The sequence below is a fragment of the Mytilus galloprovincialis genome, chromosome 3, assembly GCF_965363235.1.
Source record: "Mytilus galloprovincialis chromosome 3, xbMytGall1.hap1.1, whole genome shotgun sequence".
Lineage (NCBI taxonomy): Eukaryota > Metazoa > Mollusca > Bivalvia > Mytilida > Mytilidae > Mytilus > Mytilus galloprovincialis.
In genome coordinates this window covers 91,594,032-91,620,705 of record NC_134840.1, presented here as the reverse complement: position 1 = coordinate 91,620,705, position 26,674 = coordinate 91,594,032, and the positions used below count along the sequence as shown (strand labels likewise).

Genomic DNA, 26,674 nt, shown 5'->3' with positions numbered 1-26,674 from the left:
CGAAATCGGACTCTGCATGCCGATTCCATTGAAAATCTTTTTTCAAGATCGCGCATTCAATTTACGCCTTATATTTCGACGACATCGAAACGAGTGTGGTTGATCGTAATGCCAGATGGCAATCAGGTATACAAAAGATGTAAATATATATATTGACTGCATTTTATTTTTCATTTCAGGAAGAAGAAAAAAATATATTTGCAAAGATATCTTATATTTGTTGATCGAAAACTTGTGCTGACTTTGAGATTGCCGTGTGAATACGGATCGCTATTTAGAAATCGCCTGCCGAAATTCCTCGGTCATGCTACTGCAAAAAGTCTTCGACCACGACGAGACTCGAACTCGCAATCTTCTGATTCGAAGTCAGACGCCTTATCCATTAGGCCACGCGGTCTTAGTACTACGTTCGGGCAAAATAGAACTTAAATTAACATCGCAAATCTGGATAGTGGCATTTTGCCTTCTCTCTGAATAATCTGCTCTTGACGTAATCAAAAATGGTCAAGAAACACAATACAAAATTTGCTAGCCTAATGAATCGAACGTATAATCGTATATACATATATGCTTTATAATACATTCACATTATTACTGGGCTCGATATTACTGACAATGAAACATTTCTGAGATTTTGGCGCCAACATTGTTTTCACACTGAAGCTGATAGAATTTGTGTCTTTTCAATATAAAATCAATGGAACTGATAAAATAGTTGTGCGTTTGTTCTTTAGATGTAACAAATAGCCATAGGCAAACAGGTTGACGCAAAAATACTATCGCACTGGCCGCTTCTCACAAACGACACCTATTTCTTTACAATTGGTACACATCTGCCCGGCTAGCTCAGTCGGTAGAGCACGAGACTCTTAATCTCGGGGTCGTGGGTTCGAGCCCCACGTTGGGCGGTTAATTTTTATTGTATCGTTTGGCAAATTGTGGAAGACGGAAACATACACGATAACTGCAATCTAGTTAGTTTGATATGTGCCACCTAATGTTTATTAGACATAAATCGATTTCATAAACGGTGGTCTATAAAAGTGCACGATTTCCTGCTATCATTTTACTTGATCGCAGCCGTACCCGTGAACTTCGTGCAAAAGGTGTCTTTTTTTTTTTTCAAAATCAAAACACGAAATCGGACTCTGCATGCCGATTCCATTGAAAATCTTTTTTCAAGATCGCGCATTCAATTTACGCCTTATATTTCGACGACATCGAAACGAGTGTGGTTGATCGTAATGCCAGATGGCAATCAGGTATACAAAAGATGTAAATATATATATTGACTGCATTTTATTTTTCATTTCAGGAAGAAGAAAAAAATATATTTGCAAAGATATCTTATATTTGTTGATCGAAAACTTGTGCTGACTTTGAGATTGCCGTGTGAATACGGATCGCTATTTAGAAATCGCCTGCCGAAATTCCTCGGTCATGCTACTGCAAAAAGTCTTCGACCACGACGAGACTCGAACTCGCAATCTTCTGATTCGAAGTCAGACGCCTTATCCATTAGGCCACGCGGTCTTAGTACTACGTTCGGGCAAAATAGAACTTAAATTAACATCGCAAATCTGGATAGTGGCATTTTGCCTTCTCTCTGAATAATCTGCTCTTGACGTAATCAAAAATGGTCAAGAAACACAATACAAAATTTGCTAGCCTAATGAATCGAACGTATAATCGTATATACATATATGCTTTATAATACATTCACATTATTACTGGGCTCGATATTACTGACAATGAAACATTTCTGAGATTTTGGCGCCAACATTGTTTTCACACTGAAGCTGATAGAATTTGTGTCTTTTCAATATAAAATCAATGGAACTGATAAAATAGTTGTGCGTTTGTTCTTTAGATGTAACAAATAGCCATAGGCAAACAGGTTGACGCAAAAATACTATCGCACTGGCCGCTTCTCACAAACGACACCTATTTCTTTACAATTGGTACACATCTGCCCGGCTAGCTCAGTCGGTAGAGCACGAGACTCTTAATCTCGGGGTCGTGGGTTCGAGCCCCACGTTGGGCGGTTAATTTTTATTGTATCGTTTGGCAAATTGTGGAAGACGGAAACATACACGATAACTGCAATCTAGTTAGTTTGATATGTGCCACCTAATGTTTATTAGACATAAATCGATTTCATAAACGGTGGTCTATAAAAGTGCACGATTTCCTGCTATCATTTTACTTGATCGCAGCCGTACCCGTGAACTTCGTGCAAAAGGTGTCTTTTTTTTTTTTCAAAATCAAAACACGAAATCGGACTCTGCATGCCGATTCCATTGAAAATCTTTTTTCAAGATCGCGCATTCAATTTACGCCTTATATTTCGACGACATCGAAACGAGTGTGGTTGATCGTAATGCCAGATGGCAATCAGGTATACAAAAGATGTAAATATATATATTGACTGCATTTTATTTTTCATTTCAGGAAGAAGAAAAAAATATATTTGCAAAGATATCTTATATTTGTTGATCGAAAACTTGTGCTGACTTTGAGATTGCCGTGTGAATACGGATCGCTATTTAGAAATCGCCTGCCGAAATTCCTCGGTCATGCTACTGCAAAAAGTCTTCGACCACGACGAGACTCGAACTCGCAATCTTCTGATTCGAAGTCAGACGCCTTATCCATTAGGCCACGCGGTCTTAGTACTACGTTCGGGCAAAATAGAACTTAAATTAACATCGCAAATCTGGATAGTGGCATTTTGCCTTCTCTCTGAATAATCTGCTCTTGACGTAATCAAAAATGGTCAAGAAACACAATACAAAATTTGCTAGCCTAATGAATCGAACGTATAATCGTATATACATATATGCTTTATAATACATTCACATTATTACTGGGCTCGATATTACTGACAATGAAACATTTCTGAGATTTTGGCGCCAACATTGTTTTCACACTGAAGCTGATAGAATTTGTGTCTTTTCAATATAAAATCAATGGAACTGATAAAATAGTTGTGCGTTTGTTCTTTAGATGTAACAAATAGCCATAGGCAAACAGGTTGACGCAAAAATACTATCGCACTGGCCGCTTCTCACAAACGACACCTATTTCTTTACAATTGGTACACATCTGCCCGGCTAGCTCAGTCGGTAGAGCACGAGACTCTTAATCTCGGGGTCGTGGGTTCGAGCCCCACGTTGGGCGGTTAATTTTTATTGTATCGTTTGGCAAATTGTGGAAGACGGAAACATACACGATAACTGCAATCTAGTTAGTTTGATATGTGCCACCTAATGTTTATTAGACATAAATCGATTTCATAAACGGTGGTCTATAAAAGTGCACGATTTCCTGCTATCATTTTACTTGATCGCAGCCGTACCCGTGAACTTCGTGCAAAAGGTGTCTTTTTTTTTTTTCAAAATCAAAACACGAAATCGGACTCTGCATGCCGATTCCATTGAAAATCTTTTTTCAAGATCGCGCATTCAATTTACGCCTTATATTTCGACGACATCGAAACGAGTGTGGTTGATCGTAATGCCAGATGGCAATCAGGTATACAAAAGATGTAAATATATATATTGACTGCATTTTATTTTTCATTTCAGGAAGAAGAAAAAAATATATTTGCAAAGATATCTTATATTTGTTGATCGAAAACTTGTGCTGACTTTGAGATTGCCGTGTGAATACGGATCGCTATTTAGAAATCGCCTGCCGAAATTCCTCGGTCATGCTACTGCAAAAAGTCTTCGACCACGACGAGACTCGAACTCGCAATCTTCTGATTCGAAGTCAGACGCCTTATCCATTAGGCCACGCGGTCTTAGTACTACGTTCGGGCAAAATAGAACTTAAATTAACATCGCAAATCTGGATAGTGGCATTTTGCCTTCTCTCTGAATAATCTGCTCTTGACGTAATCAAAAATGGTCAAGAAACACAATACAAAATTTGCTAGCCTAATGAATCGAACGTATAATCGTATATACATATATGCTTTATAATACATTCACATTATTACTGGGCTCGATATTACTGACAATGAAACATTTCTGAGATTTTGGCGCCAACATTGTTTTCACACTGAAGCTGATAGAATTTGTGTCTTTTCAATATAAAATCAATGGAACTGATAAAATAGTTGTGCGTTTGTTCTTTAGATGTAACAAATAGCCATAGGCAAACAGGTTGACGCAAAAATACTATCGCACTGGCCGCTTCTCACAAACGACACCTATTTCTTTACAATTGGTACACATCTGCCCGGCTAGCTCAGTCGGTAGAGCACGAGACTCTTAATCTCGGGGTCGTGGGTTCGAGCCCCACGTTGGGCGGTTAATTTTTATTGTATCGTTTGGCAAATTGTGGAAGACGGAAACATACACGATAACTGCAATCTAGTTAGTTTGATATGTGCCACCTAATGTTTATTAGACATAAATCGATTTCATAAACGGTGGTCTATAAAAGTGCACGATTTCCTGCTATCATTTTACTTGATCGCAGCCGTACCCGTGAACTTCGTGCAAAAGGTGTCTTTTTTTTTTTTCAAAATCAAAACACGAAATCGGACTCTGCATGCCGATTCCATTGAAAATCTTTTTTCAAGATCGCGCATTCAATTTACGCCTTATATTTCGACGACATCGAAACGAGTGTGGTTGATCGTAATGCCAGATGGCAATCAGGTATACAAAAGATGTAAATATATATATTGACTGCATTTTATTTTTCATTTCAGGAAGAAGAAAAAAATATATTTGCAAAGATATCTTATATTTGTTGATCGAAAACTTGTGCTGACTTTGAGATTGCCGTGTGAATACGGATCGCTATTTAGAAATCGCCTGCCGAAATTCCTCGGTCATGCTACTGCAAAAAGTCTTCGACCACGACGAGACTCGAACTCGCAATCTTCTGATTCGAAGTCAGACGCCTTATCCATTAGGCCACGCGGTCTTAGTACTACGTTCGGGCAAAATAGAACTTAAATTAACATCGCAAATCTGGATAGTGGCATTTTGCCTTCTCTCTGAATAATCTGCTCTTGACGTAATCAAAAATGGTCAAGAAACACAATACAAAATTTGCTAGCCTAATGAATCGAACGTATAATCGTATATACATATATGCTTTATAATACATTCACATTATTACTGGGCTCGATATTACTGACAATGAAACATTTCTGAGATTTTGGCGCCAACATTGTTTTCACACTGAAGCTGATAGAATTTGTGTCTTTTCAATATAAAATCAATGGAACTGATAAAATAGTTGTGCGTTTGTTCTTTAGATGTAACAAATAGCCATAGGCAAACAGGTTGACGCAAAAATACTATCGCACTGGCCGCTTCTCACAAACGACACCTATTTCTTTACAATTGGTACACATCTGCCCGGCTAGCTCAGTCGGTAGAGCACGAGACTCTTAATCTCGGGGTCGTGGGTTCGAGCCCCACGTTGGGCGGTTAATTTTTATTGTATCGTTTGGCAAATTGTGGAAGACGGAAACATACACGATAACTGCAATCTAGTTAGTTTGATATGTGCCACCTAATGTTTATTAGACATAAATCGATTTCATAAACGGTGGTCTATAAAAGTGCACGATTTCCTGCTATCATTTTACTTGATCGCAGCCGTACCCGTGAACTTCGTGCAAAAGGTGTCTTTTTTTTTTTTCAAAATCAAAACACGAAATCGGACTCTGCATGCCGATTCCATTGAAAATCTTTTTTCAAGATCGCGCATTCAATTTACGCCTTATATTTCGACGACATCGAAACGAGTGTGGTTGATCGTAATGCCAGATGGCAATCAGGTATACAAAAGATGTAAATATATATATTGACTGCATTTTATTTTTCATTTCAGGAAGAAGAAAAAAATATATTTGCAAAGATATCTTATATTTGTTGATCGAAAACTTGTGCTGACTTTGAGATTGCCGTGTGAATACGGATCGCTATTTAGAAATCGCCTGCCGAAATTCCTCGGTCATGCTACTGCAAAAAGTCTTCGACCACGACGAGACTCGAACTCGCAATCTTCTGATTCGAAGTCAGACGCCTTATCCATTAGGCCACGCGGTCTTAGTACTACGTTCGGGCAAAATAGAACTTAAATTAACATCGCAAATCTGGATAGTGGCATTTTGCCTTCTCTCTGAATAATCTGCTCTTGACGTAATCAAAAATGGTCAAGAAACACAATACAAAATTTGCTAGCCTAATGAATCGAACGTATAATCGTATATACATATATGCTTTATAATACATTCACATTATTACTGGGCTCGATATTACTGACAATGAAACATTTCTGAGATTTTGGCGCCAACATTGTTTTCACACTGAAGCTGATAGAATTTGTGTCTTTTCAATATAAAATCAATGGAACTGATAAAATAGTTGTGCGTTTGTTCTTTAGATGTAACAAATAGCCATAGGCAAACAGGTTGACGCAAAAATACTATCGCACTGGCCGCTTCTCACAAACGACACCTATTTCTTTACAATTGGTACACATCTGCCCGGCTAGCTCAGTCGGTAGAGCACGAGACTCTTAATCTCGGGGTCGTGGGTTCGAGCCCCACGTTGGGCGGTTAATTTTTATTGTATCGTTTGGCAAATTGTGGAAGACGGAAACATACACGATAACTGCAATCTAGTTAGTTTGATATGTGCCACCTAATGTTTATTAGACATAAATCGATTTCATAAACGGTGGTCTATAAAAGTGCACGATTTCCTGCTATCATTTTACTTGATCGCAGCCGTACCCGTGAACTTCGTGCAAAAGGTGTCTTTTTTTTTTTTCAAAATCAAAACACGAAATCGGACTCTGCATGCCGATTCCATTGAAAATCTTTTTTCAAGATCGCGCATTCAATTTACGCCTTATATTTCGACGACATCGAAACGAGTGTGGTTGATCGTAATGCCAGATGGCAATCAGGTATACAAAAGATGTAAATATATATATTGACTGCATTTTATTTTTCATTTCAGGAAGAAGAAAAAAATATATTTGCAAAGATATCTTATATTTGTTGATCGAAAACTTGTGCTGACTTTGAGATTGCCGTGTGAATACGGATCGCTATTTAGAAATCGCCTGCCGAAATTCCTCGGTCATGCTACTGCAAAAAGTCTTCGACCACGACGAGACTCGAACTCGCAATCTTCTGATTCGAAGTCAGACGCCTTATCCATTAGGCCACGCGGTCTTAGTACTACGTTCGGGCAAAATAGAACTTAAATTAACATCGCAAATCTGGATAGTGGCATTTTGCCTTCTCTCTGAATAATCTGCTCTTGACGTAATCAAAAATGGTCAAGAAACACAATACAAAATTTGCTAGCCTAATGAATCGAACGTATAATCGTATATACATATATGCTTTATAATACATTCACATTATTACTGGGCTCGATATTACTGACAATGAAACATTTCTGAGATTTTGGCGCCAACATTGTTTTCACACTGAAGCTGATAGAATTTGTGTCTTTTCAATATAAAATCAATGGAACTGATAAAATAGTTGTGCGTTTGTTCTTTAGATGTAACAAATAGCCATAGGCAAACAGGTTGACGCAAAAATACTATCGCACTGGCCGCTTCTCACAAACGACACCTATTTCTTTACAATTGGTACACATCTGCCCGGCTAGCTCAGTCGGTAGAGCACGAGACTCTTAATCTCGGGGTCGTGGGTTCGAGCCCCACGTTGGGCGGTTAATTTTTATTGTATCGTTTGGCAAATTGTGGAAGACGGAAACATACACGATAACTGCAATCTAGTTAGTTTGATATGTGCCACCTAATGTTTATTAGACATAAATCGATTTCATAAACGGTGGTCTATAAAAGTGCACGATTTCCTGCTATCATTTTACTTGATCGCAGCCGTACCCGTGAACTTCGTGCAAAAGGTGTCTTTTTTTTTTTTCAAAATCAAAACACGAAATCGGACTCTGCATGCCGATTCCATTGAAAATCTTTTTTCAAGATCGCGCATTCAATTTACGCCTTATATTTCGACGACATCGAAACGAGTGTGGTTGATCGTAATGCCAGATGGCAATCAGGTATACAAAAGATGTAAATATATATATTGACTGCATTTTATTTTTCATTTCAGGAAGAAGAAAAAAATATATTTGCAAAGATATCTTATATTTGTTGATCGAAAACTTGTGCTGACTTTGAGATTGCCGTGTGAATACGGATCGCTATTTAGAAATCGCCTGCCGAAATTCCTCGGTCATGCTACTGCAAAAAGTCTTCGACCACGACGAGACTCGAACTCGCAATCTTCTGATTCGAAGTCAGACGCCTTATCCATTAGGCCACGCGGTCTTAGTACTACGTTCGGGCAAAATAGAACTTAAATTAACATCGCAAATCTGGATAGTGGCATTTTGCCTTCTCTCTGAATAATCTGCTCTTGACGTAATCAAAAATGGTCAAGAAACACAATACAAAATTTGCTAGCCTAATGAATCGAACGTATAATCGTATATACATATATGCTTTATAATACATTCACATTATTACTGGGCTCGATATTACTGACAATGAAACATTTCTGAGATTTTGGCGCCAACATTGTTTTCACACTGAAGCTGATAGAATTTGTGTCTTTTCAATATAAAATCAATGGAACTGATAAAATAGTTGTGCGTTTGTTCTTTAGATGTAACAAATAGCCATAGGCAAACAGGTTGACGCAAAAATACTATCGCACTGGCCGCTTCTCACAAACGACACCTATTTCTTTACAATTGGTACACATCTGCCCGGCTAGCTCAGTCGGTAGAGCACGAGACTCTTAATCTCGGGGTCGTGGGTTCGAGCCCCACGTTGGGCGGTTAATTTTTATTGTATCGTTTGGCAAATTGTGGAAGACGGAAACATACACGATAACTGCAATCTAGTTAGTTTGATATGTGCCACCTAATGTTTATTAGACATAAATCGATTTCATAAACGGTGGTCTATAAAAGTGCACGATTTCCTGCTATCATTTTACTTGATCGCAGCCGTACCCGTGAACTTCGTGCAAAAGGTGTCTTTTTTTTTTTTCAAAATCAAAACACGAAATCGGACTCTGCATGCCGATTCCATTGAAAATCTTTTTTCAAGATCGCGCATTCAATTTACGCCTTATATTTCGACGACATCGAAACGAGTGTGGTTGATCGTAATGCCAGATGGCAATCAGGTATACAAAAGATGTAAATATATATATTGACTGCATTTTATTTTTCATTTCAGGAAGAAGAAAAAAATATATTTGCAAAGATATCTTATATTTGTTGATCGAAAACTTGTGCTGACTTTGAGATTGCCGTGTGAATACGGATCGCTATTTAGAAATCGCCTGCCGAAATTCCTCGGTCATGCTACTGCAAAAAGTCTTCGACCACGACGAGACTCGAACTCGCAATCTTCTGATTCGAAGTCAGACGCCTTATCCATTAGGCCACGCGGTCTTAGTACTACGTTCGGGCAAAATAGAACTTAAATTAACATCGCAAATCTGGATAGTGGCATTTTGCCTTCTCTCTGAATAATCTGCTCTTGACGTAATCAAAAATGGTCAAGAAACACAATACAAAATTTGCTAGCCTAATGAATCGAACGTATAATCGTATATACATATATGCTTTATAATACATTCACATTATTACTGGGCTCGATATTACTGACAATGAAACATTTCTGAGATTTTGGCGCCAACATTGTTTTCACACTGAAGCTGATAGAATTTGTGTCTTTTCAATATAAAATCAATGGAACTGATAAAATAGTTGTGCGTTTGTTCTTTAGATGTAACAAATAGCCATAGGCAAACAGGTTGACGCAAAAATACTATCGCACTGGCCGCTTCTCACAAACGACACCTATTTCTTTACAATTGGTACACATCTGCCCGGCTAGCTCAGTCGGTAGAGCACGAGACTCTTAATCTCGGGGTCGTGGGTTCGAGCCCCACGTTGGGCGGTTAATTTTTATTGTATCGTTTGGCAAATTGTGGAAGACGGAAACATACACGATAACTGCAATCTAGTTAGTTTGATATGTGCCACCTAATGTTTATTAGACATAAATCGATTTCATAAACGGTGGTCTATAAAAGTGCACGATTTCCTGCTATCATTTTACTTGATCGCAGCCGTACCCGTGAACTTCGTGCAAAAGGTGTCTTTTTTTTTTTTCAAAATCAAAACACGAAATCGGACTCTGCATGCCGATTCCATTGAAAATCTTTTTTCAAGATCGCGCATTCAATTTACGCCTTATATTTCGACGACATCGAAACGAGTGTGGTTGATCGTAATGCCAGATGGCAATCAGGTATACAAAAGATGTAAATATATATATTGACTGCATTTTATTTTTCATTTCAGGAAGAAGAAAAAAATATATTTGCAAAGATATCTTATATTTGTTGATCGAAAACTTGTGCTGACTTTGAGATTGCCGTGTGAATACGGATCGCTATTTAGAAATCGCCTGCCGAAATTCCTCGGTCATGCTACTGCAAAAAGTCTTCGACCACGACGAGACTCGAACTCGCAATCTTCTGATTCGAAGTCAGACGCCTTATCCATTAGGCCACGCGGTCTTAGTACTACGTTCGGGCAAAATAGAACTTAAATTAACATCGCAAATCTGGATAGTGGCATTTTGCCTTCTCTCTGAATAATCTGCTCTTGACGTAATCAAAAATGGTCAAGAAACACAATACAAAATTTGCTAGCCTAATGAATCGAACGTATAATCGTATATACATATATGCTTTATAATACATTCACATTATTACTGGGCTCGATATTACTGACAATGAAACATTTCTGAGATTTTGGCGCCAACATTGTTTTCACACTGAAGCTGATAGAATTTGTGTCTTTTCAATATAAAATCAATGGAACTGATAAAATAGTTGTGCGTTTGTTCTTTAGATGTAACAAATAGCCATAGGCAAACAGGTTGACGCAAAAATACTATCGCACTGGCCGCTTCTCACAAACGACACCTATTTCTTTACAATTGGTACACATCTGCCCGGCTAGCTCAGTCGGTAGAGCACGAGACTCTTAATCTCGGGGTCGTGGGTTCGAGCCCCACGTTGGGCGGTTAATTTTTATTGTATCGTTTGGCAAATTGTGGAAGACGGAAACATACACGATAACTGCAATCTAGTTAGTTTGATATGTGCCACCTAATGTTTATTAGACATAAATCGATTTCATAAACGGTGGTCTATAAAAGTGCACGATTTCCTGCTATCATTTTACTTGATCGCAGCCGTACCCGTGAACTTCGTGCAAAAGGTGTCTTTTTTTTTTTTCAAAATCAAAACACGAAATCGGACTCTGCATGCCGATTCCATTGAAAATCTTTTTTCAAGATCGCGCATTCAATTTACGCCTTATATTTCGACGACATCGAAACGAGTGTGGTTGATCGTAATGCCAGATGGCAATCAGGTATACAAAAGATGTAAATATATATATTGACTGCATTTTATTTTTCATTTCAGGAAGAAGAAAAAAATATATTTGCAAAGATATCTTATATTTGTTGATCGAAAACTTGTGCTGACTTTGAGATTGCCGTGTGAATACGGATCGCTATTTAGAAATCGCCTGCCGAAATTCCTCGGTCATGCTACTGCAAAAAGTCTTCGACCACGACGAGACTCGAACTCGCAATCTTCTGATTCGAAGTCAGACGCCTTATCCATTAGGCCACGCGGTCTTAGTACTACGTTCGGGCAAAATAGAACTTAAATTAACATCGCAAATCTGGATAGTGGCATTTTGCCTTCTCTCTGAATAATCTGCTCTTGACGTAATCAAAAATGGTCAAGAAACACAATACAAAATTTGCTAGCCTAATGAATCGAACGTATAATCGTATATACATATATGCTTTATAATACATTCACATTATTACTGGGCTCGATATTACTGACAATGAAACATTTCTGAGATTTTGGCGCCAACATTGTTTTCACACTGAAGCTGATAGAATTTGTGTCTTTTCAATATAAAATCAATGGAACTGATAAAATAGTTGTGCGTTTGTTCTTTAGATGTAACAAATAGCCATAGGCAAACAGGTTGACGCAAAAATACTATCGCACTGGCCGCTTCTCACAAACGACACCTATTTCTTTACAATTGGTACACATCTGCCCGGCTAGCTCAGTCGGTAGAGCACGAGACTCTTAATCTCGGGGTCGTGGGTTCGAGCCCCACGTTGGGCGGTTAATTTTTATTGTATCGTTTGGCAAATTGTGGAAGACGGAAACATACACGATAACTGCAATCTAGTTAGTTTGATATGTGCCACCTAATGTTTATTAGACATAAATCGATTTCATAAACGGTGGTCTATAAAAGTGCACGATTTCCTGCTATCATTTTACTTGATCGCAGCCGTACCCGTGAACTTCGTGCAAAAGGTGTCTTTTTTTTTTTTCAAAATCAAAACACGAAATCGGACTCTGCATGCCGATTCCATTGAAAATCTTTTTTCAAGATCGCGCATTCAATTTACGCCTTATATTTCGACGACATCGAAACGAGTGTGGTTGATCGTAATGCCAGATGGCAATCAGGTATACAAAAGATGTAAATATATATATTGACTGCATTTTATTTTTCATTTCAGGAAGAAGAAAAAAATATATTTGCAAAGATATCTTATATTTGTTGATCGAAAACTTGTGCTGACTTTGAGATTGCCGTGTGAATACGGATCGCTATTTAGAAATCGCCTGCCGAAATTCCTCGGTCATGCTACTGCAAAAAGTCTTCGACCACGACGAGACTCGAACTCGCAATCTTCTGATTCGAAGTCAGACGCCTTATCCATTAGGCCACGCGGTCTTAGTACTACGTTCGGGCAAAATAGAACTTAAATTAACATCGCAAATCTGGATAGTGGCATTTTGCCTTCTCTCTGAATAATCTGCTCTTGACGTAATCAAAAATGGTCAAGAAACACAATACAAAATTTGCTAGCCTAATGAATCGAACGTATAATCGTATATACATATATGCTTTATAATACATTCACATTATTACTGGGCTCGATATTACTGACAATGAAACATTTCTGAGATTTTGGCGCCAACATTGTTTTCACACTGAAGCTGATAGAATTTGTGTCTTTTCAATATAAAATCAATGGAACTGATAAAATAGTTGTGCGTTTGTTCTTTAGATGTAACAAATAGCCATAGGCAAACAGGTTGACGCAAAAATACTATCGCACTGGCCGCTTCTCACAAACGACACCTATTTCTTTACAATTGGTACACATCTGCCCGGCTAGCTCAGTCGGTAGAGCACGAGACTCTTAATCTCGGGGTCGTGGGTTCGAGCCCCACGTTGGGCGGTTAATTTTTATTGTATCGTTTGGCAAATTGTGGAAGACGGAAACATACACGATAACTGCAATCTAGTTAGTTTGATATGTGCCACCTAATGTTTATTAGACATAAATCGATTTCATAAACGGTGGTCTATAAAAGTGCACGATTTCCTGCTATCATTTTACTTGATCGCAGCCGTACCCGTGAACTTCGTGCAAAAGGTGTCTTTTTTTTTTTTCAAAATCAAAACACGAAATCGGACTCTGCATGCCGATTCCATTGAAAATCTTTTTTCAAGATCGCGCATTCAATTTACGCCTTATATTTCGACGACATCGAAACGAGTGTGGTTGATCGTAATGCCAGATGGCAATCAGGTATACAAAAGATGTAAATATATATATTGACTGCATTTTATTTTTCATTTCAGGAAGAAGAAAAAAATATATTTGCAAAGATATCTTATATTTGTTGATCGAAAACTTGTGCTGACTTTGAGATTGCCGTGTGAATACGGATCGCTATTTAGAAATCGCCTGCCGAAATTCCTCGGTCATGCTACTGCAAAAAGTCTTCGACCACGACGAGACTCGAACTCGCAATCTTCTGATTCGAAGTCAGACGCCTTATCCATTAGGCCACGCGGTCTTAGTACTACGTTCGGGCAAAATAGAACTTAAATTAACATCGCAAATCTGGATAGTGGCATTTTGCCTTCTCTCTGAATAATCTGCTCTTGACGTAATCAAAAATGGTCAAGAAACACAATACAAAATTTGCTAGCCTAATGAATCGAACGTATAATCGTATATACATATATGCTTTATAATACATTCACATTATTACTGGGCTCGATATTACTGACAATGAAACATTTCTGAGATTTTGGCGCCAACATTGTTTTCACACTGAAGCTGATAGAATTTGTGTCTTTTCAATATAAAATCAATGGAACTGATAAAATAGTTGTGCGTTTGTTCTTTAGATGTAACAAATAGCCATAGGCAAACAGGTTGACGCAAAAATACTATCGCACTGGCCGCTTCTCACAAACGACACCTATTTCTTTACAATTGGTACACATCTGCCCGGCTAGCTCAGTCGGTAGAGCACGAGACTCTTAATCTCGGGGTCGTGGGTTCGAGCCCCACGTTGGGCGGTTAATTTTTATTGTATCGTTTGGCAAATTGTGGAAGACGGAAACATACACGATAACTGCAATCTAGTTAGTTTGATATGTGCCACCTAATGTTTATTAGACATAAATCGATTTCATAAACGGTGGTCTATAAAAGTGCACGATTTCCTGCTATCATTTTACTTGATCGCAGCCGTACCCGTGAACTTCGTGCAAAAGGTGTCTTTTTTTTTTTCAAAATCAAAACACGAAATCGGACTCTGCATGCCGATTCCATTGAAAATCTTTTTTCAAGATCGCGCATTCAATTTACGCCTTATATTTCGACGACATCGAAACGAGTGTGGTTGATCGTAATGCCAGATGGCAATCAGGTATACAAAAGATGTAAATATATATATTGACTGCATTTTATTTTTCATTTCAGGAAGAAGAAAAAAATATATTTGCAAAGATATCTTATATTTGTTGATCGAAAACTTGTGCTGACTTTGAGATTGCCGTGTGAATACGGATCGCTATTTAGAAATCGCCTGCCGAAATTCCTCGGTCATGCTACTGCAAAAAGTCTTCGACCACGACGAGACTCGAACTCGCAATCTTCTGATTCGAAGTCAGACGCCTTATCCATTAGGCCACGCGGTCTTAGTACTACGTTCGGGCAAAATAGAACTTAAACATCGCAAATCTGGATAGTGGCATTTTGCCTTCTCTCTGAATAATCTGCTCTTGACGTAATCAAAAATGGTCAAGAAACACAATACAAAATTTGCTAGCCTAATGAATCGAACGTATAATCGTATATACATATATGCTTTATAATACATTCACATTATTACTGGGCTCGATATTACTGACAATGAAACATTTCTGAGATTTTGGCGCCAACATTGTTTTCACACTGAAGCTGATAGAATTTGTGTCTTTTCAATATAAAATCAATGGAACTGATAAAATAGTTGTGCGTTTGTTCTTTAGATGTAACAAATAGCCATAGGCAAACAGGTTGACGCAAAAATACTATCGCACTGGCCGCTTCTCACAAACGACACCTATTTCTTTACAATTGGTACACATCTGCCCGGCTAGCTCAGTCGGTAGAGCACGAGACTCTTAATCTCGGGGTCGTGGGTTCGAGCCCCACGTTGGGCGGTTAATTTTTATTGTATCGTTTGGCAAATTGTGGAAGACGGAAACATACACGATAACTGCAATCTAGTTAGTTTGATATGTGCCACCTAATGTTTATTAGACATAAATCGATTTCATAAACGGTGGTCTATAAAAGTGCACGATTTCCTGCTATCATTTTACTTGATCGCAGCCGTACCCGTGAACTTCGTGCAAAAGGTGTCTTTTTTTTTTTTCAAAATCAAAACACGAAATCGGACTCTGCATGCCGATTCCATTGAAAATCTTTTTTCAAGATCGCGCATTCAATTTACGCCTTATATTTCGACGACATCGAAACGAGTGTGGTTGATCGTAATGCCAGATGGCAATCAGGTATACAAAAGATGTAAATATATATATTGACTGCATTTTATTTTTCATTTCAGGAAGAAGAAAAAAATATATTTGCAAAGATATCTTATATTTGTTGATCGAAAACTTGTGCTGACTTTGAGATTGCCGTGTGAATACGGATCGCTATTTAGAAATCGCCTGCCGAAATTCCTCGGTCATGCTACTGCAAAAAGTCTTCGACCACGACGAGACTCGAACTCGCAATCTTCTGATTCGAAGTCAGACGCCTTATCCATTAGGCCACGCGGTCTTAGTACTACGTTCGGGCAAAATAGAACTTAAATTAACATCGCAAATCTGGATAGTGGCATTTTGCCTTCTCTCTGAATAATCTGCTCTTGACGTAATCAAAAATGGTCAAGAAACACAATACAAAATTTGCTAGCCTAATGAATCGAACGTATAATCGTATATACATATATGCTTTATAATACATTCACATTATTACTGGGCTCGATATTACTGACAATGAAACATTTCTGAGATTTTGGCGCCAACATTGTTTTCACACTGAAGCTGATAGAATTTGTGTCTTTTCAATATAAAATCAATGGAACTGATAAAATAGTTGTGCGTTTGTTCTTTAGATGTAACAAATAGCCATAGGCAAACAGGTTGACGCAAAAATACTATCGCACTGGCCGCTTCTCACAAACGACACCTATTTCTTTACAATTGGTACACATCTGCCCGGCTAGCTCAGTCGGTAGAGCACGAGACTCTTAATCTCGGGGTCGTGGGTTCGAGCCCCACGTTGGGCGGTTAATTTTTATTGTATCGTTTGGCAAATTGTGGAAGACGGAAACATACACGATAACTGCAATCTAGTTAGTTTGATATGTGCCACCTAATGTTTATTAGACATAAATCGATTTCATAAACGGTGGTCTATAAAAGTGCACGATTTCCTGCTATCATTTTACTTGATCGCAGCCGTACCCGTGAACTTCGTGCAAAAGGTGTCTTTTTTTTTTTCAAAATCAAAACACGAAATCGGACTCTGCATGCCGATTCCATTGAAAATCTTTTTTCAAGATCGCGCATTCAATTTACGCCTTATATTTCGACGACATCGAAACGAGTGTGGTTGATCGTAATGCCAGATGGCAATCAGGTATACAAAAGATGTAAATATATATATTGACTGCATTTTATTTTTCATTTCAGGAAGAAGAAAAAAATATATTTGCAAAGATATCTTATATTTGTTGATCGAAAACTTGTGCTGACTTTGAGATTGCCGTGTGAATACGGATCGCTATTTAGAAATCGCCTGCCGAAATTCCTCGGTCATGCTACTGCAAAAAGTCTTCGACCACGACGAGACTCGAACTCGCAATCTTCTGATTCGAAGTCAGACGCCTTATCCATTAGGCCACGCGGTCTTAGTACTACGTTCGGGCAAAATAGAACTTAAACATCGCAAATCTGGATAGTGGCATTTTGCCTTCTCTCTGAATAATCTGCTCTTGACGTAATCAAAAATGGTCAAGAAACACAATACAAAATTTGCTAGCCTAATGAATCGAACGTATAATCGTATATACATATATGCTTTATAATACATTCACATTATTACTGGGCTCGATATTACTGACAATGAAACATTTCTGAGATTTTGGCGCCAACATTGTTTTCACACTGAAGCTGATAGAATTTGTGTCTTTTCAATATAAAATCAATGGAACTGATAAAATAGTTGTGCGTTTGTTCTTTAGATGTAACAAATAGCCATAGGCAAACAGGTTGACGCAAAAATACTATCGCACTGGCCGCTTCTCACAAACGACACCTATTTCTTTACAATTGGTACACATCTGCCCGGCTAGCTCAGTCGGTAGAGCACGAGACTCTTAATCTCGGGGTCGTGGGTTCGAGCCCCACGTTGGGCGGTTAATTTTTATTGTATCGTTTGGCAAATTGTGGAAGACGGAAACATACACGATAACTGCAATCTAGTTAGTTTGATATGTGCCACCTAATGTTTATTAGACATAAATCGATTTCATAAACGGTGGTCTATAAAAGTGCACGATTTCCTGCTATCATTTTACTTGATCGCAGCCGTACCCGTGAACTTCGTGCAAAAGGTGTCTTTTTTTTTTTTCAAAATCAAAACACGAAATCGGACTCTGCATGCCGATTCCATTGAAAATCTTTTTTCAAGATCGCGCATTCAATTTACGCCTTATATTTCGACGACATCGAAACGAGTGTGGTTGATCGTAATGCCAGATGGCAATCAGGTATACAAAAGATGTAAATATATATATTGACTGCATTTTATTTTTCATTTCAGGAAGAAGAAAAAAATATATTTGCAAAGATATCTTATATTTGTTGATCGAAAACTTGTGCTGACTTTGAGATTGCCGTGTGAATACGGATCGCTATTTAGAAATCGCCTGCCGAAATTCCTCGGTCATGCTACTGCAAAAAGTCTTCGACCACGACGAGACTCGAACTCGCAATCTTCTGATTCGAAGTCAGACGCCTTATCCATTAGGCCACGCGGTCTTAGTACTACGTTCGGGCAAAATAGAACTTAAATTAACATCGCAAATCTGGATAGTGGCATTTTGCCTTCTCTCTGAATAATCTGCTCTTGACGTAATCAAAAATGGTCAAGAAACACAATACAAAATTTGCTAGCCTAATGAATCGAACGTATAATCGTATATACATATATGCTTTATAATACATTCACATTATTACTGGGCTCGATATTACTGACAATGAAACATTTCTGAGATTTTGGCGCCAACATTGTTTTCACACTGAAGCTGATAGAATTTGTGTCTTTTCAATATAAAATCAATGGAACTGATAAAATAGTTGTGCGTTTGTTCTTTAGATGTAACAAATAGCCATAGGCAAACAGGTTGACGCAAAAATACTATCGCACTGGCCGCTTCTCACAAACGACACCTATTTCTTTACAATTGGTACACATCTGCCCGGCTAGCTCAGTCGGTAGAGCACGAGACTCTTAATCTCGGGGTCGTGGGTTCGAGCCCCACGTTGGGCGGTTAATTTTTATTGTATCGTTTGGCAAATTGTGGAAGACGGAAACATACACGATAACTGCAATCTAGTTAGTTTGATATGTGCCACCTAATGTTTATTAGACATAAATCGATTTCATAAACGGTGGTCTATAAAAGTGCACGATTTCCTGCTATCATTTTACTTGATCGCAGCCGTACCCGTGAACTTCGTGCAAAAGGTGTCTTTTTTTTTTCAAAATCAAAACACGAAATCGGACTCTGCATGCCGATTCCATTGAAAATCTTTTTTCAAGATCGCGCATTCAATTTACGCCTTATATTTCGACGACATCGAAACGAGTGTGGTTGATCGTAATGCCAGATGGCAATCAGGTATACAAAAGATGTAAATATATATATTGACTGCATTTTATTTTTCATTTCAGGAAGAAGAAAAAAATATATTTGCAAAGATATCTTATATTTGTTGATCGAAAACTTGTGCTGACTTTGAGATTGCCGTGTGAATACGGATCGCTATTTAGAAATCGCCTGCCGAAATTCCTCGGTCATGCTACTGCAAAAAGTCTTCGACCACGACGAGACTCGAACTCGCAATCTTCTGATTCGAAGTCAGACGCCTTATCCATTAGGCCACGCGGTCTTAGTACTACGTTCGGGCAAAATAGAACTTAAACATCGCAAATCTGGATAGTGGCATTTTGCCTTCTCTCTGAATAATCTGCTCTTGACGTAATCAAAAATGGTCAAGAAACACAATACAAAATTTGCTAGCCTAATGAATCGAACGTATAATCGTATATACATATATGCTTTATAATACATTCACATTATTACTGGGCTCGATATTACTGACAATGAAACATTTCTGAGATTTTGGCGCCAACATTGTTTTCACACTGAAGCTGATAGAATTTGTGTCTTTTCAATATAAAATCAATGGAACTGATAAAATAGTTGTGCGTTTGTTCTTTAGATGTAACAAATAGCCATAGGCAAACAGGTTGACGCAAAAATACTATCGCACTGGCCGCTTCTCACAAACGACACCTATTTCTTTACAATTGGTACACATCTGCCCGGCTAGCTCAGTCGGTAGAGCACGAGACTCTTAATCTCGGGGTCGTGGGTTCGAGCCCCACGTTGGGCGGTTAATTTTTATTGTATCGTTTGGCAAATTGTGGAAGACGGAAACATACACGATAACTGCAATCTAGTTAGTTTGATATGTGCCACCTAATGTTTATTAGACATAAATCGATTTCATAAACGGTGGTCTATAAAAGTGCACGATTTCCTGCTATCATTTTACTTGATCGCAGCCGTACCCGTGAACTTCGTGCAAAAGGTGTCTTTTTTTTTTTCAAAATCAAAACACGAAATCGGACTCTGCATGCCGATTCCATTGAAAATCTTTTTTCAAGATCGCGCATTCAATTTACGCCTTATATTTCGACGACATCGAAACGAGTGTGGTTGATCGTAATGCCAGATGGCAATCAGGTATACAAAAGATGTAAATATATATATTGACTGCATTTTATTTTTCATTTCAGGAAGAAGAAAAAAATATATTTGCAAAGATATCTTATATTTGTTGATCGAAAACTTGTGCTGACTTTGAGATTGCCGTGTGAATACGGATCGCTATTTAGAAATCGCCTGCCGAAATTCCTCGGTCATGCTACTGCAAAAAGTCTTCGACCACGACGAGACTCGAACTCGCAATCTTCTGATTCGAAGTCAGACGCCTTATCCATTAGGCCACGCGGTCTTAGTACTACGTTCGGGCAAAATAGAACTTAAATTAACATCGCAAATCTGGATAGTGGCATTTTGCCTTCTCTCTGAATAATCTGCTCTTGACGTAATCAAAAATGGTCAAGAAACACAATACAAAATTTGCTAGCCTAATGAATCGAACGTATAATCGTATATACATATATGCTTTATAATACATTCACATTATTACTGGGCTCGATATTACTGACAATGAAACATTTCTGAGATTTTGGCGCCAACATTGTTTTCACACTGAAGCTGATAGAATTTGTGTCTTTTCAATATAAAATCAATGGAACTGATAAAATAGTTGTGCGTTTGTTCTTTAGATGTAACAAATAGCCATAGGCAAACAGGTTGACGCAAAAATACTATCGCACTGGCCGCTTCTCACAAACGACACCTATTTCTTTACAATTGGTACACATCTGCCCGGCTAGCTCAGTCGGTAGAGCACGAGACTCTTAATCTCGGGGTCGTGGGTTCGAGCCCCACGTTGGGCGGTTAATTTTTATTGTATCGTTTGGCAAATTGTGGAAGACGGAAACATACACGATAACTGCAATCTAGTTAGTTTGATATGTGCCACCTAATGTTTATAAGACATAAATCGATTTCATAAACGGTGGTCTATAAAAGTGCACGATTTCCTGCTATCATTTTACTTGATCGCAGCCGTACCCGTGAACTTCGTGCAAAAGGTGTCTTTTTTTTTTTCAAAATCAAAACACGAAATCGGACTCTGCATGCCGATTCCATTGAAAATCTTTTTTCAAGATCGCGCATTCAATTTACGCCTTATATTTCGACGACATCGAAACGAGTGTGGTTGATCGTAATGCCAGATGGCAATCAGGTATACAAAAGATGTAAATATATATATTGACTGCATTTTATTTTTCATTTCAGGAAGAAGAAAAAAATATATTTGCAAAGATATCTTATATTTGTTGATCGAAAACTTGTGCTGACTTTGAGATTGCCGTGTGAATACGGATCGCTATTTAGAAATCGCCTGCCGAAATTCCTCGGTCATGCTACTGCAAAAAGTCTTCGACCACGACGAGACTCGAACTCGCAATCTTCTGATTCGAAGTCAGACGCCTTATCCATTAGGCCACGCGGTCTTAGTACTACGTTCGGGCAAAATAGAACTTAAACATCGCAAATCTGGATAGTGGCATTTTGCCTTCTCTCTGAATAATCTGCTCTTGACGTAATCAAAAATGGTCAAGAAACACAATACAAAATTTGCTAGCCTAATGAATCGAACGTATAATCGTATATACATATATGCTTTATAATACATTCACATTATTACTGGGCTCGATATTACTGACAATGAAACATTTCTGAGATTTTGGCGCCAACATTGTTTTCACACTGAAGCTGATAGAATTTGTGTCTTTTCAATATAAAATCAATGGAACTGATAAAATAGTTGTGCGTTTGTTCTTTAGATGTAACAAATAGCCATAGGCAAACAGGTTGACGCAAAAATACTATCGCACTGGCCGCTTCTCACAAACGACACCTATTTCTTTACAATTGGTACACATCTGCCCGGCTAGCTCAGTTGGTAGAGCACGAGACTCTTAATCTCGGGGTCGTGGGTTCGAGCCCCACGTTGGGCGGTTAATTTTTATTGTATCGTTTGGCAAATTGTGGAAGACGGAAACATACACGATAACTGCAATCTAGTTAGTTTGATATGTGCCACCTAATGTTTATTAGACATAAATCGATTTCATAAACGGTGGTCTATAAAAGTGCACGATTTCCTGCTATCATTTTACTTGATCGCAGCCGTACCCGTGAACTTCGTGCAAAAGGTGTCTTTTTTTTTTTTCAAAATCAAAACACGAAATCGGACTCTGCATGCCGATTCCATTGAAAATCTTTTTTCAAGATCGCGCATTCAATTTACGCCTTATATTTCGACGACATCGAAACGAGTGTGGTTGATCGTAATGCCAGATGGCAATCAGGTATACAAAAGATGTAAATATATATATTGACTGCATTTTATTTTTCATTTCAGGAAGAAGAAAAAAATATATTTGCAAAGATATCTTATATTTGTTGATCGAAAACTTGTGCTGACTTTGAGATTGCCGTGTGAATACGGATCGCTATTTAGAAATCGCCTGCCGAAATTCCTCGGTCATGCTACTGCAAAAAGTCTTCGACCACGACGAGACTCGAACTCGCAATCTTCTGATTCGAAGTCAGACGCCTTATCCATTAGGCCACGCGGTCTTAGTACTACGTTCGGGCAAAATAGAACTTAAACATCGCAAATCTGGATAGTGGCATTTTGCCTTCTCTCTGAATAATCTGCTCTTGACGTAATCAAAAATGGTCAAGAAACACAATACAAAATTTGCTAGCCTAATGAATCGAACGTATAATCGTATATACATATATGCTTTATAATACATTCACATTATTACTGGGCTCGATATTACTGACAATGAAACATTTCTGAGATTTTGGCGCCAACATTGTTTTCACACTGAAGCTGATAGAATTTGTGTCTTTTCAATATAAAATCAATGGAACTGATAAAATAGTTGTGCGTTTGTTCTTTAGATGTAACAAATAGCCATAGGCAAACAGGTTGACGCAAAAATACTATCGCACTGGCCGCTTCTCACAAACGACACCTATTTCTTTACAATTGGTACACATCTGCCCGGCTAGCTCAGTCGGTAGAGCACGAGACTCTTAATCTCGGGGTCGTGGGTTCGAGCCCCACGTTGGGCGGTTAATTTTTATTGTATCGTTTGGCAAATTGTGGAAGACGGAAACATACACGATAACTGCAATCTAGTTAGTTTGATATGTGCCACCTAATGTTTATTAGACATAAATCGATTTCATAAACGGTGGTCTATAAAAGTGCACGATTTCCTGCTATCATTTTACTTGATCGCAGCCGTACCCGTGAACTTCGTGCAAAAGGTGTCTTTTTTTTTTTTCAAAATCAAAACACGAAATCGGACTCTGCATGCCGATTCCATTGAAAATCTTTTTTCAAGATCGCGCATTCAATTTACGCCTTATATTTCGACGACATCGAAACGAGTGTGGTTGATCGTAATGCCAGATGGCAATCAGGTATACAAAAGATGTAAATATATATATTGACTGCATTTTATTTTTCATTTCAGGAAGAAGAAAAAAATATATTTGCAAAGATATCTTATATTTGTTGATCGAAAACTTGTGCTGACTTTGAGATTGCCGTGTGAATACGGATCGCTATTTAGAAATCGCCTGCCGAAATTCCTCGGTCATGCTACTGCAAAAAGTCTTCGACCACGACGAGACTCGAACTCGCAATCTTCTGATTCGAAGTCAGACGCCTTATCCATTAGGCCACGCGGTCTTAGTACTACGTTCGGGCAAAATAGAACTTAAATTAACATCGCAAATCTGGATAGTGGCATTTTGCCTTCTCTCTGAATAATCTGCTCTTGACGTAATCAAAAATGGTCAAGAAACACAATACAAAATTTGCTAGCCTAATGAATCGAACGTATAATCGTATATACATATATGCTTTATAATACATTCACATTATTACTGGGCTCGATATTACTGACAATGAAACATTTCTGAGATTTTGGCGCCAACATTGTTTTCACACTGAAGCTGATAGAATTTGTGTCTTTTCAATATAAAATCAATGGAACTGATAAAATAGTTGTGCGTTTGTTCTTTAGATGTAACAAATAGCCATAGGCAAACAGGTTGACGCAAAAATACTATCGCACTGGCCGCTTCTCACAAACGACACCTATTTCTTTACAATTGGTACACATCTGCCCGGCTAGCTCAGTCGGTAGAGCACGAGACTCTTAATCTCGGGGTCGTGGGTTCGAGCCCCACGTTGGGCGGTTAATTTTTATTGTATCGTTTGGCAAATTGTGGAAGACGGAAACATACACGATAACTGCAATCTAGTTAGTTTGATATGTGCCACCTAATGTTTATTAGACATAAATCGATTTCATAAACGGTGGTCTATAAAAGTGCACGATTTCCTGCTATCATTTTACTTGATCGCAGCCGTACCCGTGAACTTCGTGCAAAAGGTGTCTTTTTTTTTTTTCAAAATCAAAACACGAAATCGGACTCTGCATGCCGATTCCATTGAAAATCTTTTTTCAAGATCGCGCATTCAATTTACGCCTTATATTTCGACGACATCGAAACGAGTGTGGTTGATCGTAATGCCAGATGGCAATCAGGTATACAAAAGATGTAAATATATATATTGACTGCATTTTATTTTTCATTTCAGGAAGAAGAAAAAAATATATTTGCAAAGATATCTTATATTTGTTGATCGAAAACTTGTGCTGACTTTGAGATTGCCGTGTGAATACGGATCGCTATTTAGAAATCGCCTGCCGAAATTCCTCGGTCATGCTACTGCAAAAAGTCTTCGACCACGACGAGACTCGAACTCGCAATCTTCTGATTCGAAGTCAGACGCCTTATCCATTAGGCCACGCGGTCTTAGTACTACGTTCGGGCAAAATAGAACTTAAATTAACATCGCAAATCTGGATAGTGGCATTTTGCCTTCTCTCTGAATAATCTGCTCTTGACGTAATCAAAAATGGTCAAGAAACACAATACAAAATTTGCTAGCCTAATGAATCGAACGTATAATCGTATATACATATATGCTTTATAATACATTCACATTATTACTGGGCTCGATATTACTGACAATGAAACATTTCTGAGATTTTGGCGCCAACATTGTTTTCACACTGAAGCTGATAGAATTTGTGTCTTTTCAATATAAAATCAATGGAACTGATAAAATAGTTGTGCGTTTGTTCTTTAGATGTAACAAATAGCCATAGGCAAACAGGTTGACGCAAAAATACTATCGCACTGGCCGCTTCTCACAAACGACACCTATTTCTTTACAATTGGTACACATCTGCCCGGCTAGCTCAGTCGGTAGAGCACGAGACTCTTAATCTCGGGGTCGTGGGTTCGAGCCCCACGTTGGGCGGTTAATTTTTATTGTATCGTTTGGCAAATTGTGGAAGACGGAAACATACACGATAACTGCAATCTAGTTAGTTTGATATGTGCCACCTAATGTTTATTAGACATAAATCGATTTCATAAACGGTGGTCTATAAAAGTGCACGATTTCCTGCTATCATTTTACTTGATCGCAGCCGTACCCGTGAACTTCGTGCAAAAGGTGTCTTTTTTTTTTTTCAAAATCAAAACACGAAATCGGACTCTGCATGCCGATTCCATTGAAAATCTTTTTTCAAGATCGCGCATTCAATTTACGCCTTATATTTCGACGACATCGAAACGAGTGTGGTTGATCGTAATGCCAGATGGCAATCAGGTATACAAAAGATGTAAATATATATATTGACTGCATTTTATTTTTCATTTCAGGAAGAAGAAAAAAATATATTTGCAAAGATATCTTATATTTGTTGATCGAAAACTTGTGCTGACTTTGAGATTGCCGTGTGAATACGGATCGCTATTTAGAAATCGCCTGCCGAAATTCCTCGGTCATGCTACTGCAAAAAGTCTTCGACCACGACGAGACTCGAACTCGCAATCTTCTGATTCGAAGTCAGACGCCTTATCCATTAGGCCACGCGGTCTTAGTACTACGTTCGGGCAAAATAGAACTTAAATTAACATCGCAAATCTGGATAGTGGCATTTTGCCTTCTCTCTGAATAATCTGCTCTTGACGTAATCAAAAATGGTCAAGAAACACAATACAAAATTTGCTAGCCTAATGAATCGAACGTATAATCGTATATACATATATGCT

General features: G+C 38.3%; 47 non-coding genes across 47 annotated transcripts; 23 read left to right on the top strand and 24 right to left on the bottom strand.

Moving 5' to 3' along the window:
• Positions 1 to 324: 324 nt before the first annotated feature.
• On the bottom strand, positions 325 to 397 carry Trnar-ucg (transfer RNA arginine (anticodon UCG)). The gene has a single exon. It is a non-coding gene; the product is annotated as a tRNA-Arg (tRNA).
• A 438-nt stretch (positions 398 to 835) lies between these two features.
• Trnak-cuu (transfer RNA lysine (anticodon CUU)) lies at positions 836 to 908 on the top strand. Its single transcript has one exon. It is a non-coding gene; the product is annotated as a tRNA-Lys (tRNA).
• A 552-nt stretch (positions 909 to 1,460) lies between these two features.
• Trnar-ucg (transfer RNA arginine (anticodon UCG)) lies at positions 1,461 to 1,533 on the bottom strand. The gene has a single exon. It is a non-coding gene; the product is annotated as a tRNA-Arg (tRNA).
• A 438-nt stretch (positions 1,534 to 1,971) lies between these two features.
• Trnak-cuu (transfer RNA lysine (anticodon CUU)) lies at positions 1,972 to 2,044 on the top strand. Its single transcript has one exon. It is a non-coding gene; the product is annotated as a tRNA-Lys (tRNA).
• A 552-nt stretch (positions 2,045 to 2,596) lies between these two features.
• Trnar-ucg (transfer RNA arginine (anticodon UCG)) lies at positions 2,597 to 2,669 on the bottom strand. Its single transcript has one exon. It is a non-coding gene; the product is annotated as a tRNA-Arg (tRNA).
• Positions 2,670 to 3,107: 438 nt separating this feature from the next.
• Trnak-cuu (transfer RNA lysine (anticodon CUU)) lies at positions 3,108 to 3,180 on the top strand. The gene has a single exon. It is a non-coding gene; the product is annotated as a tRNA-Lys (tRNA).
• A 552-nt stretch (positions 3,181 to 3,732) lies between these two features.
• Trnar-ucg (transfer RNA arginine (anticodon UCG)) lies at positions 3,733 to 3,805 on the bottom strand. The gene has a single exon. It is a non-coding gene; the product is annotated as a tRNA-Arg (tRNA).
• A 438-nt stretch (positions 3,806 to 4,243) lies between these two features.
• Positions 4,244 to 4,316, top strand: Trnak-cuu (transfer RNA lysine (anticodon CUU)). Its single transcript has one exon. It is a non-coding gene; the product is annotated as a tRNA-Lys (tRNA).
• A 552-nt stretch (positions 4,317 to 4,868) lies between these two features.
• Trnar-ucg (transfer RNA arginine (anticodon UCG)) lies at positions 4,869 to 4,941 on the bottom strand. Its single transcript has one exon. It is a non-coding gene; the product is annotated as a tRNA-Arg (tRNA).
• A 438-nt stretch (positions 4,942 to 5,379) lies between these two features.
• Trnak-cuu (transfer RNA lysine (anticodon CUU)) lies at positions 5,380 to 5,452 on the top strand. The gene has a single exon. It is a non-coding gene; the product is annotated as a tRNA-Lys (tRNA).
• Positions 5,453 to 6,004: 552 nt separating this feature from the next.
• Positions 6,005 to 6,077, bottom strand: Trnar-ucg (transfer RNA arginine (anticodon UCG)). Its single transcript has one exon. It is a non-coding gene; the product is annotated as a tRNA-Arg (tRNA).
• A 438-nt stretch (positions 6,078 to 6,515) lies between these two features.
• On the top strand, positions 6,516 to 6,588 carry Trnak-cuu (transfer RNA lysine (anticodon CUU)). Its single transcript has one exon. It is a non-coding gene; the product is annotated as a tRNA-Lys (tRNA).
• Positions 6,589 to 7,140: 552 nt separating this feature from the next.
• Trnar-ucg (transfer RNA arginine (anticodon UCG)) lies at positions 7,141 to 7,213 on the bottom strand. The gene has a single exon. It is a non-coding gene; the product is annotated as a tRNA-Arg (tRNA).
• Positions 7,214 to 7,651: 438 nt separating this feature from the next.
• Trnak-cuu (transfer RNA lysine (anticodon CUU)) lies at positions 7,652 to 7,724 on the top strand. Its single transcript has one exon. It is a non-coding gene; the product is annotated as a tRNA-Lys (tRNA).
• Positions 7,725 to 8,276: 552 nt separating this feature from the next.
• Trnar-ucg (transfer RNA arginine (anticodon UCG)) lies at positions 8,277 to 8,349 on the bottom strand. The gene has a single exon. It is a non-coding gene; the product is annotated as a tRNA-Arg (tRNA).
• A 438-nt stretch (positions 8,350 to 8,787) lies between these two features.
• Positions 8,788 to 8,860, top strand: Trnak-cuu (transfer RNA lysine (anticodon CUU)). The gene has a single exon. It is a non-coding gene; the product is annotated as a tRNA-Lys (tRNA).
• Positions 8,861 to 9,412: 552 nt separating this feature from the next.
• Positions 9,413 to 9,485, bottom strand: Trnar-ucg (transfer RNA arginine (anticodon UCG)). The gene has a single exon. It is a non-coding gene; the product is annotated as a tRNA-Arg (tRNA).
• Positions 9,486 to 9,923: 438 nt separating this feature from the next.
• On the top strand, positions 9,924 to 9,996 carry Trnak-cuu (transfer RNA lysine (anticodon CUU)). The gene has a single exon. It is a non-coding gene; the product is annotated as a tRNA-Lys (tRNA).
• Positions 9,997 to 10,548: 552 nt separating this feature from the next.
• Trnar-ucg (transfer RNA arginine (anticodon UCG)) lies at positions 10,549 to 10,621 on the bottom strand. Its single transcript has one exon. It is a non-coding gene; the product is annotated as a tRNA-Arg (tRNA).
• Positions 10,622 to 11,059: 438 nt separating this feature from the next.
• Trnak-cuu (transfer RNA lysine (anticodon CUU)) lies at positions 11,060 to 11,132 on the top strand. Its single transcript has one exon. It is a non-coding gene; the product is annotated as a tRNA-Lys (tRNA).
• Positions 11,133 to 11,684: 552 nt separating this feature from the next.
• Positions 11,685 to 11,757, bottom strand: Trnar-ucg (transfer RNA arginine (anticodon UCG)). The gene has a single exon. It is a non-coding gene; the product is annotated as a tRNA-Arg (tRNA).
• A 438-nt stretch (positions 11,758 to 12,195) lies between these two features.
• Trnak-cuu (transfer RNA lysine (anticodon CUU)) lies at positions 12,196 to 12,268 on the top strand. Its single transcript has one exon. It is a non-coding gene; the product is annotated as a tRNA-Lys (tRNA).
• A 552-nt stretch (positions 12,269 to 12,820) lies between these two features.
• Trnar-ucg (transfer RNA arginine (anticodon UCG)) lies at positions 12,821 to 12,893 on the bottom strand. Its single transcript has one exon. It is a non-coding gene; the product is annotated as a tRNA-Arg (tRNA).
• Positions 12,894 to 13,331: 438 nt separating this feature from the next.
• Positions 13,332 to 13,404, top strand: Trnak-cuu (transfer RNA lysine (anticodon CUU)). Its single transcript has one exon. It is a non-coding gene; the product is annotated as a tRNA-Lys (tRNA).
• Positions 13,405 to 13,956: 552 nt separating this feature from the next.
• Trnar-ucg (transfer RNA arginine (anticodon UCG)) lies at positions 13,957 to 14,029 on the bottom strand. The gene has a single exon. It is a non-coding gene; the product is annotated as a tRNA-Arg (tRNA).
• Positions 14,030 to 14,467: 438 nt separating this feature from the next.
• Positions 14,468 to 14,540, top strand: Trnak-cuu (transfer RNA lysine (anticodon CUU)). Its single transcript has one exon. It is a non-coding gene; the product is annotated as a tRNA-Lys (tRNA).
• Positions 14,541 to 15,091: 551 nt separating this feature from the next.
• Positions 15,092 to 15,164, bottom strand: Trnar-ucg (transfer RNA arginine (anticodon UCG)). The gene has a single exon. It is a non-coding gene; the product is annotated as a tRNA-Arg (tRNA).
• Positions 15,165 to 15,598: 434 nt separating this feature from the next.
• On the top strand, positions 15,599 to 15,671 carry Trnak-cuu (transfer RNA lysine (anticodon CUU)). Its single transcript has one exon. It is a non-coding gene; the product is annotated as a tRNA-Lys (tRNA).
• Positions 15,672 to 16,223: 552 nt separating this feature from the next.
• Trnar-ucg (transfer RNA arginine (anticodon UCG)) lies at positions 16,224 to 16,296 on the bottom strand. Its single transcript has one exon. It is a non-coding gene; the product is annotated as a tRNA-Arg (tRNA).
• Positions 16,297 to 16,734: 438 nt separating this feature from the next.
• Positions 16,735 to 16,807, top strand: Trnak-cuu (transfer RNA lysine (anticodon CUU)). The gene has a single exon. It is a non-coding gene; the product is annotated as a tRNA-Lys (tRNA).
• Positions 16,808 to 17,358: 551 nt separating this feature from the next.
• On the bottom strand, positions 17,359 to 17,431 carry Trnar-ucg (transfer RNA arginine (anticodon UCG)). Its single transcript has one exon. It is a non-coding gene; the product is annotated as a tRNA-Arg (tRNA).
• A 434-nt stretch (positions 17,432 to 17,865) lies between these two features.
• On the top strand, positions 17,866 to 17,938 carry Trnak-cuu (transfer RNA lysine (anticodon CUU)). Its single transcript has one exon. It is a non-coding gene; the product is annotated as a tRNA-Lys (tRNA).
• A 552-nt stretch (positions 17,939 to 18,490) lies between these two features.
• Positions 18,491 to 18,563, bottom strand: Trnar-ucg (transfer RNA arginine (anticodon UCG)). The gene has a single exon. It is a non-coding gene; the product is annotated as a tRNA-Arg (tRNA).
• A 438-nt stretch (positions 18,564 to 19,001) lies between these two features.
• Positions 19,002 to 19,074, top strand: Trnak-cuu (transfer RNA lysine (anticodon CUU)). Its single transcript has one exon. It is a non-coding gene; the product is annotated as a tRNA-Lys (tRNA).
• A 550-nt stretch (positions 19,075 to 19,624) lies between these two features.
• On the bottom strand, positions 19,625 to 19,697 carry Trnar-ucg (transfer RNA arginine (anticodon UCG)). Its single transcript has one exon. It is a non-coding gene; the product is annotated as a tRNA-Arg (tRNA).
• A 434-nt stretch (positions 19,698 to 20,131) lies between these two features.
• Trnak-cuu (transfer RNA lysine (anticodon CUU)) lies at positions 20,132 to 20,204 on the top strand. The gene has a single exon. It is a non-coding gene; the product is annotated as a tRNA-Lys (tRNA).
• A 551-nt stretch (positions 20,205 to 20,755) lies between these two features.
• On the bottom strand, positions 20,756 to 20,828 carry Trnar-ucg (transfer RNA arginine (anticodon UCG)). Its single transcript has one exon. It is a non-coding gene; the product is annotated as a tRNA-Arg (tRNA).
• A 438-nt stretch (positions 20,829 to 21,266) lies between these two features.
• Trnak-cuu (transfer RNA lysine (anticodon CUU)) lies at positions 21,267 to 21,339 on the top strand. Its single transcript has one exon. It is a non-coding gene; the product is annotated as a tRNA-Lys (tRNA).
• A 551-nt stretch (positions 21,340 to 21,890) lies between these two features.
• Trnar-ucg (transfer RNA arginine (anticodon UCG)) lies at positions 21,891 to 21,963 on the bottom strand. The gene has a single exon. It is a non-coding gene; the product is annotated as a tRNA-Arg (tRNA).
• Positions 21,964 to 22,397: 434 nt separating this feature from the next.
• On the top strand, positions 22,398 to 22,470 carry Trnak-cuu (transfer RNA lysine (anticodon CUU)). Its single transcript has one exon. It is a non-coding gene; the product is annotated as a tRNA-Lys (tRNA).
• A 552-nt stretch (positions 22,471 to 23,022) lies between these two features.
• Positions 23,023 to 23,095, bottom strand: Trnar-ucg (transfer RNA arginine (anticodon UCG)). Its single transcript has one exon. It is a non-coding gene; the product is annotated as a tRNA-Arg (tRNA).
• A 434-nt stretch (positions 23,096 to 23,529) lies between these two features.
• On the top strand, positions 23,530 to 23,602 carry Trnak-cuu (transfer RNA lysine (anticodon CUU)). Its single transcript has one exon. It is a non-coding gene; the product is annotated as a tRNA-Lys (tRNA).
• Positions 23,603 to 24,154: 552 nt separating this feature from the next.
• On the bottom strand, positions 24,155 to 24,227 carry Trnar-ucg (transfer RNA arginine (anticodon UCG)). The gene has a single exon. It is a non-coding gene; the product is annotated as a tRNA-Arg (tRNA).
• A 438-nt stretch (positions 24,228 to 24,665) lies between these two features.
• Positions 24,666 to 24,738, top strand: Trnak-cuu (transfer RNA lysine (anticodon CUU)). The gene has a single exon. It is a non-coding gene; the product is annotated as a tRNA-Lys (tRNA).
• A 552-nt stretch (positions 24,739 to 25,290) lies between these two features.
• On the bottom strand, positions 25,291 to 25,363 carry Trnar-ucg (transfer RNA arginine (anticodon UCG)). The gene has a single exon. It is a non-coding gene; the product is annotated as a tRNA-Arg (tRNA).
• A 438-nt stretch (positions 25,364 to 25,801) lies between these two features.
• Positions 25,802 to 25,874, top strand: Trnak-cuu (transfer RNA lysine (anticodon CUU)). Its single transcript has one exon. It is a non-coding gene; the product is annotated as a tRNA-Lys (tRNA).
• A 552-nt stretch (positions 25,875 to 26,426) lies between these two features.
• Trnar-ucg (transfer RNA arginine (anticodon UCG)) lies at positions 26,427 to 26,499 on the bottom strand. Its single transcript has one exon. It is a non-coding gene; the product is annotated as a tRNA-Arg (tRNA).
• Between the last annotated feature and the right edge of the window lie 175 nt (positions 26,500 to 26,674).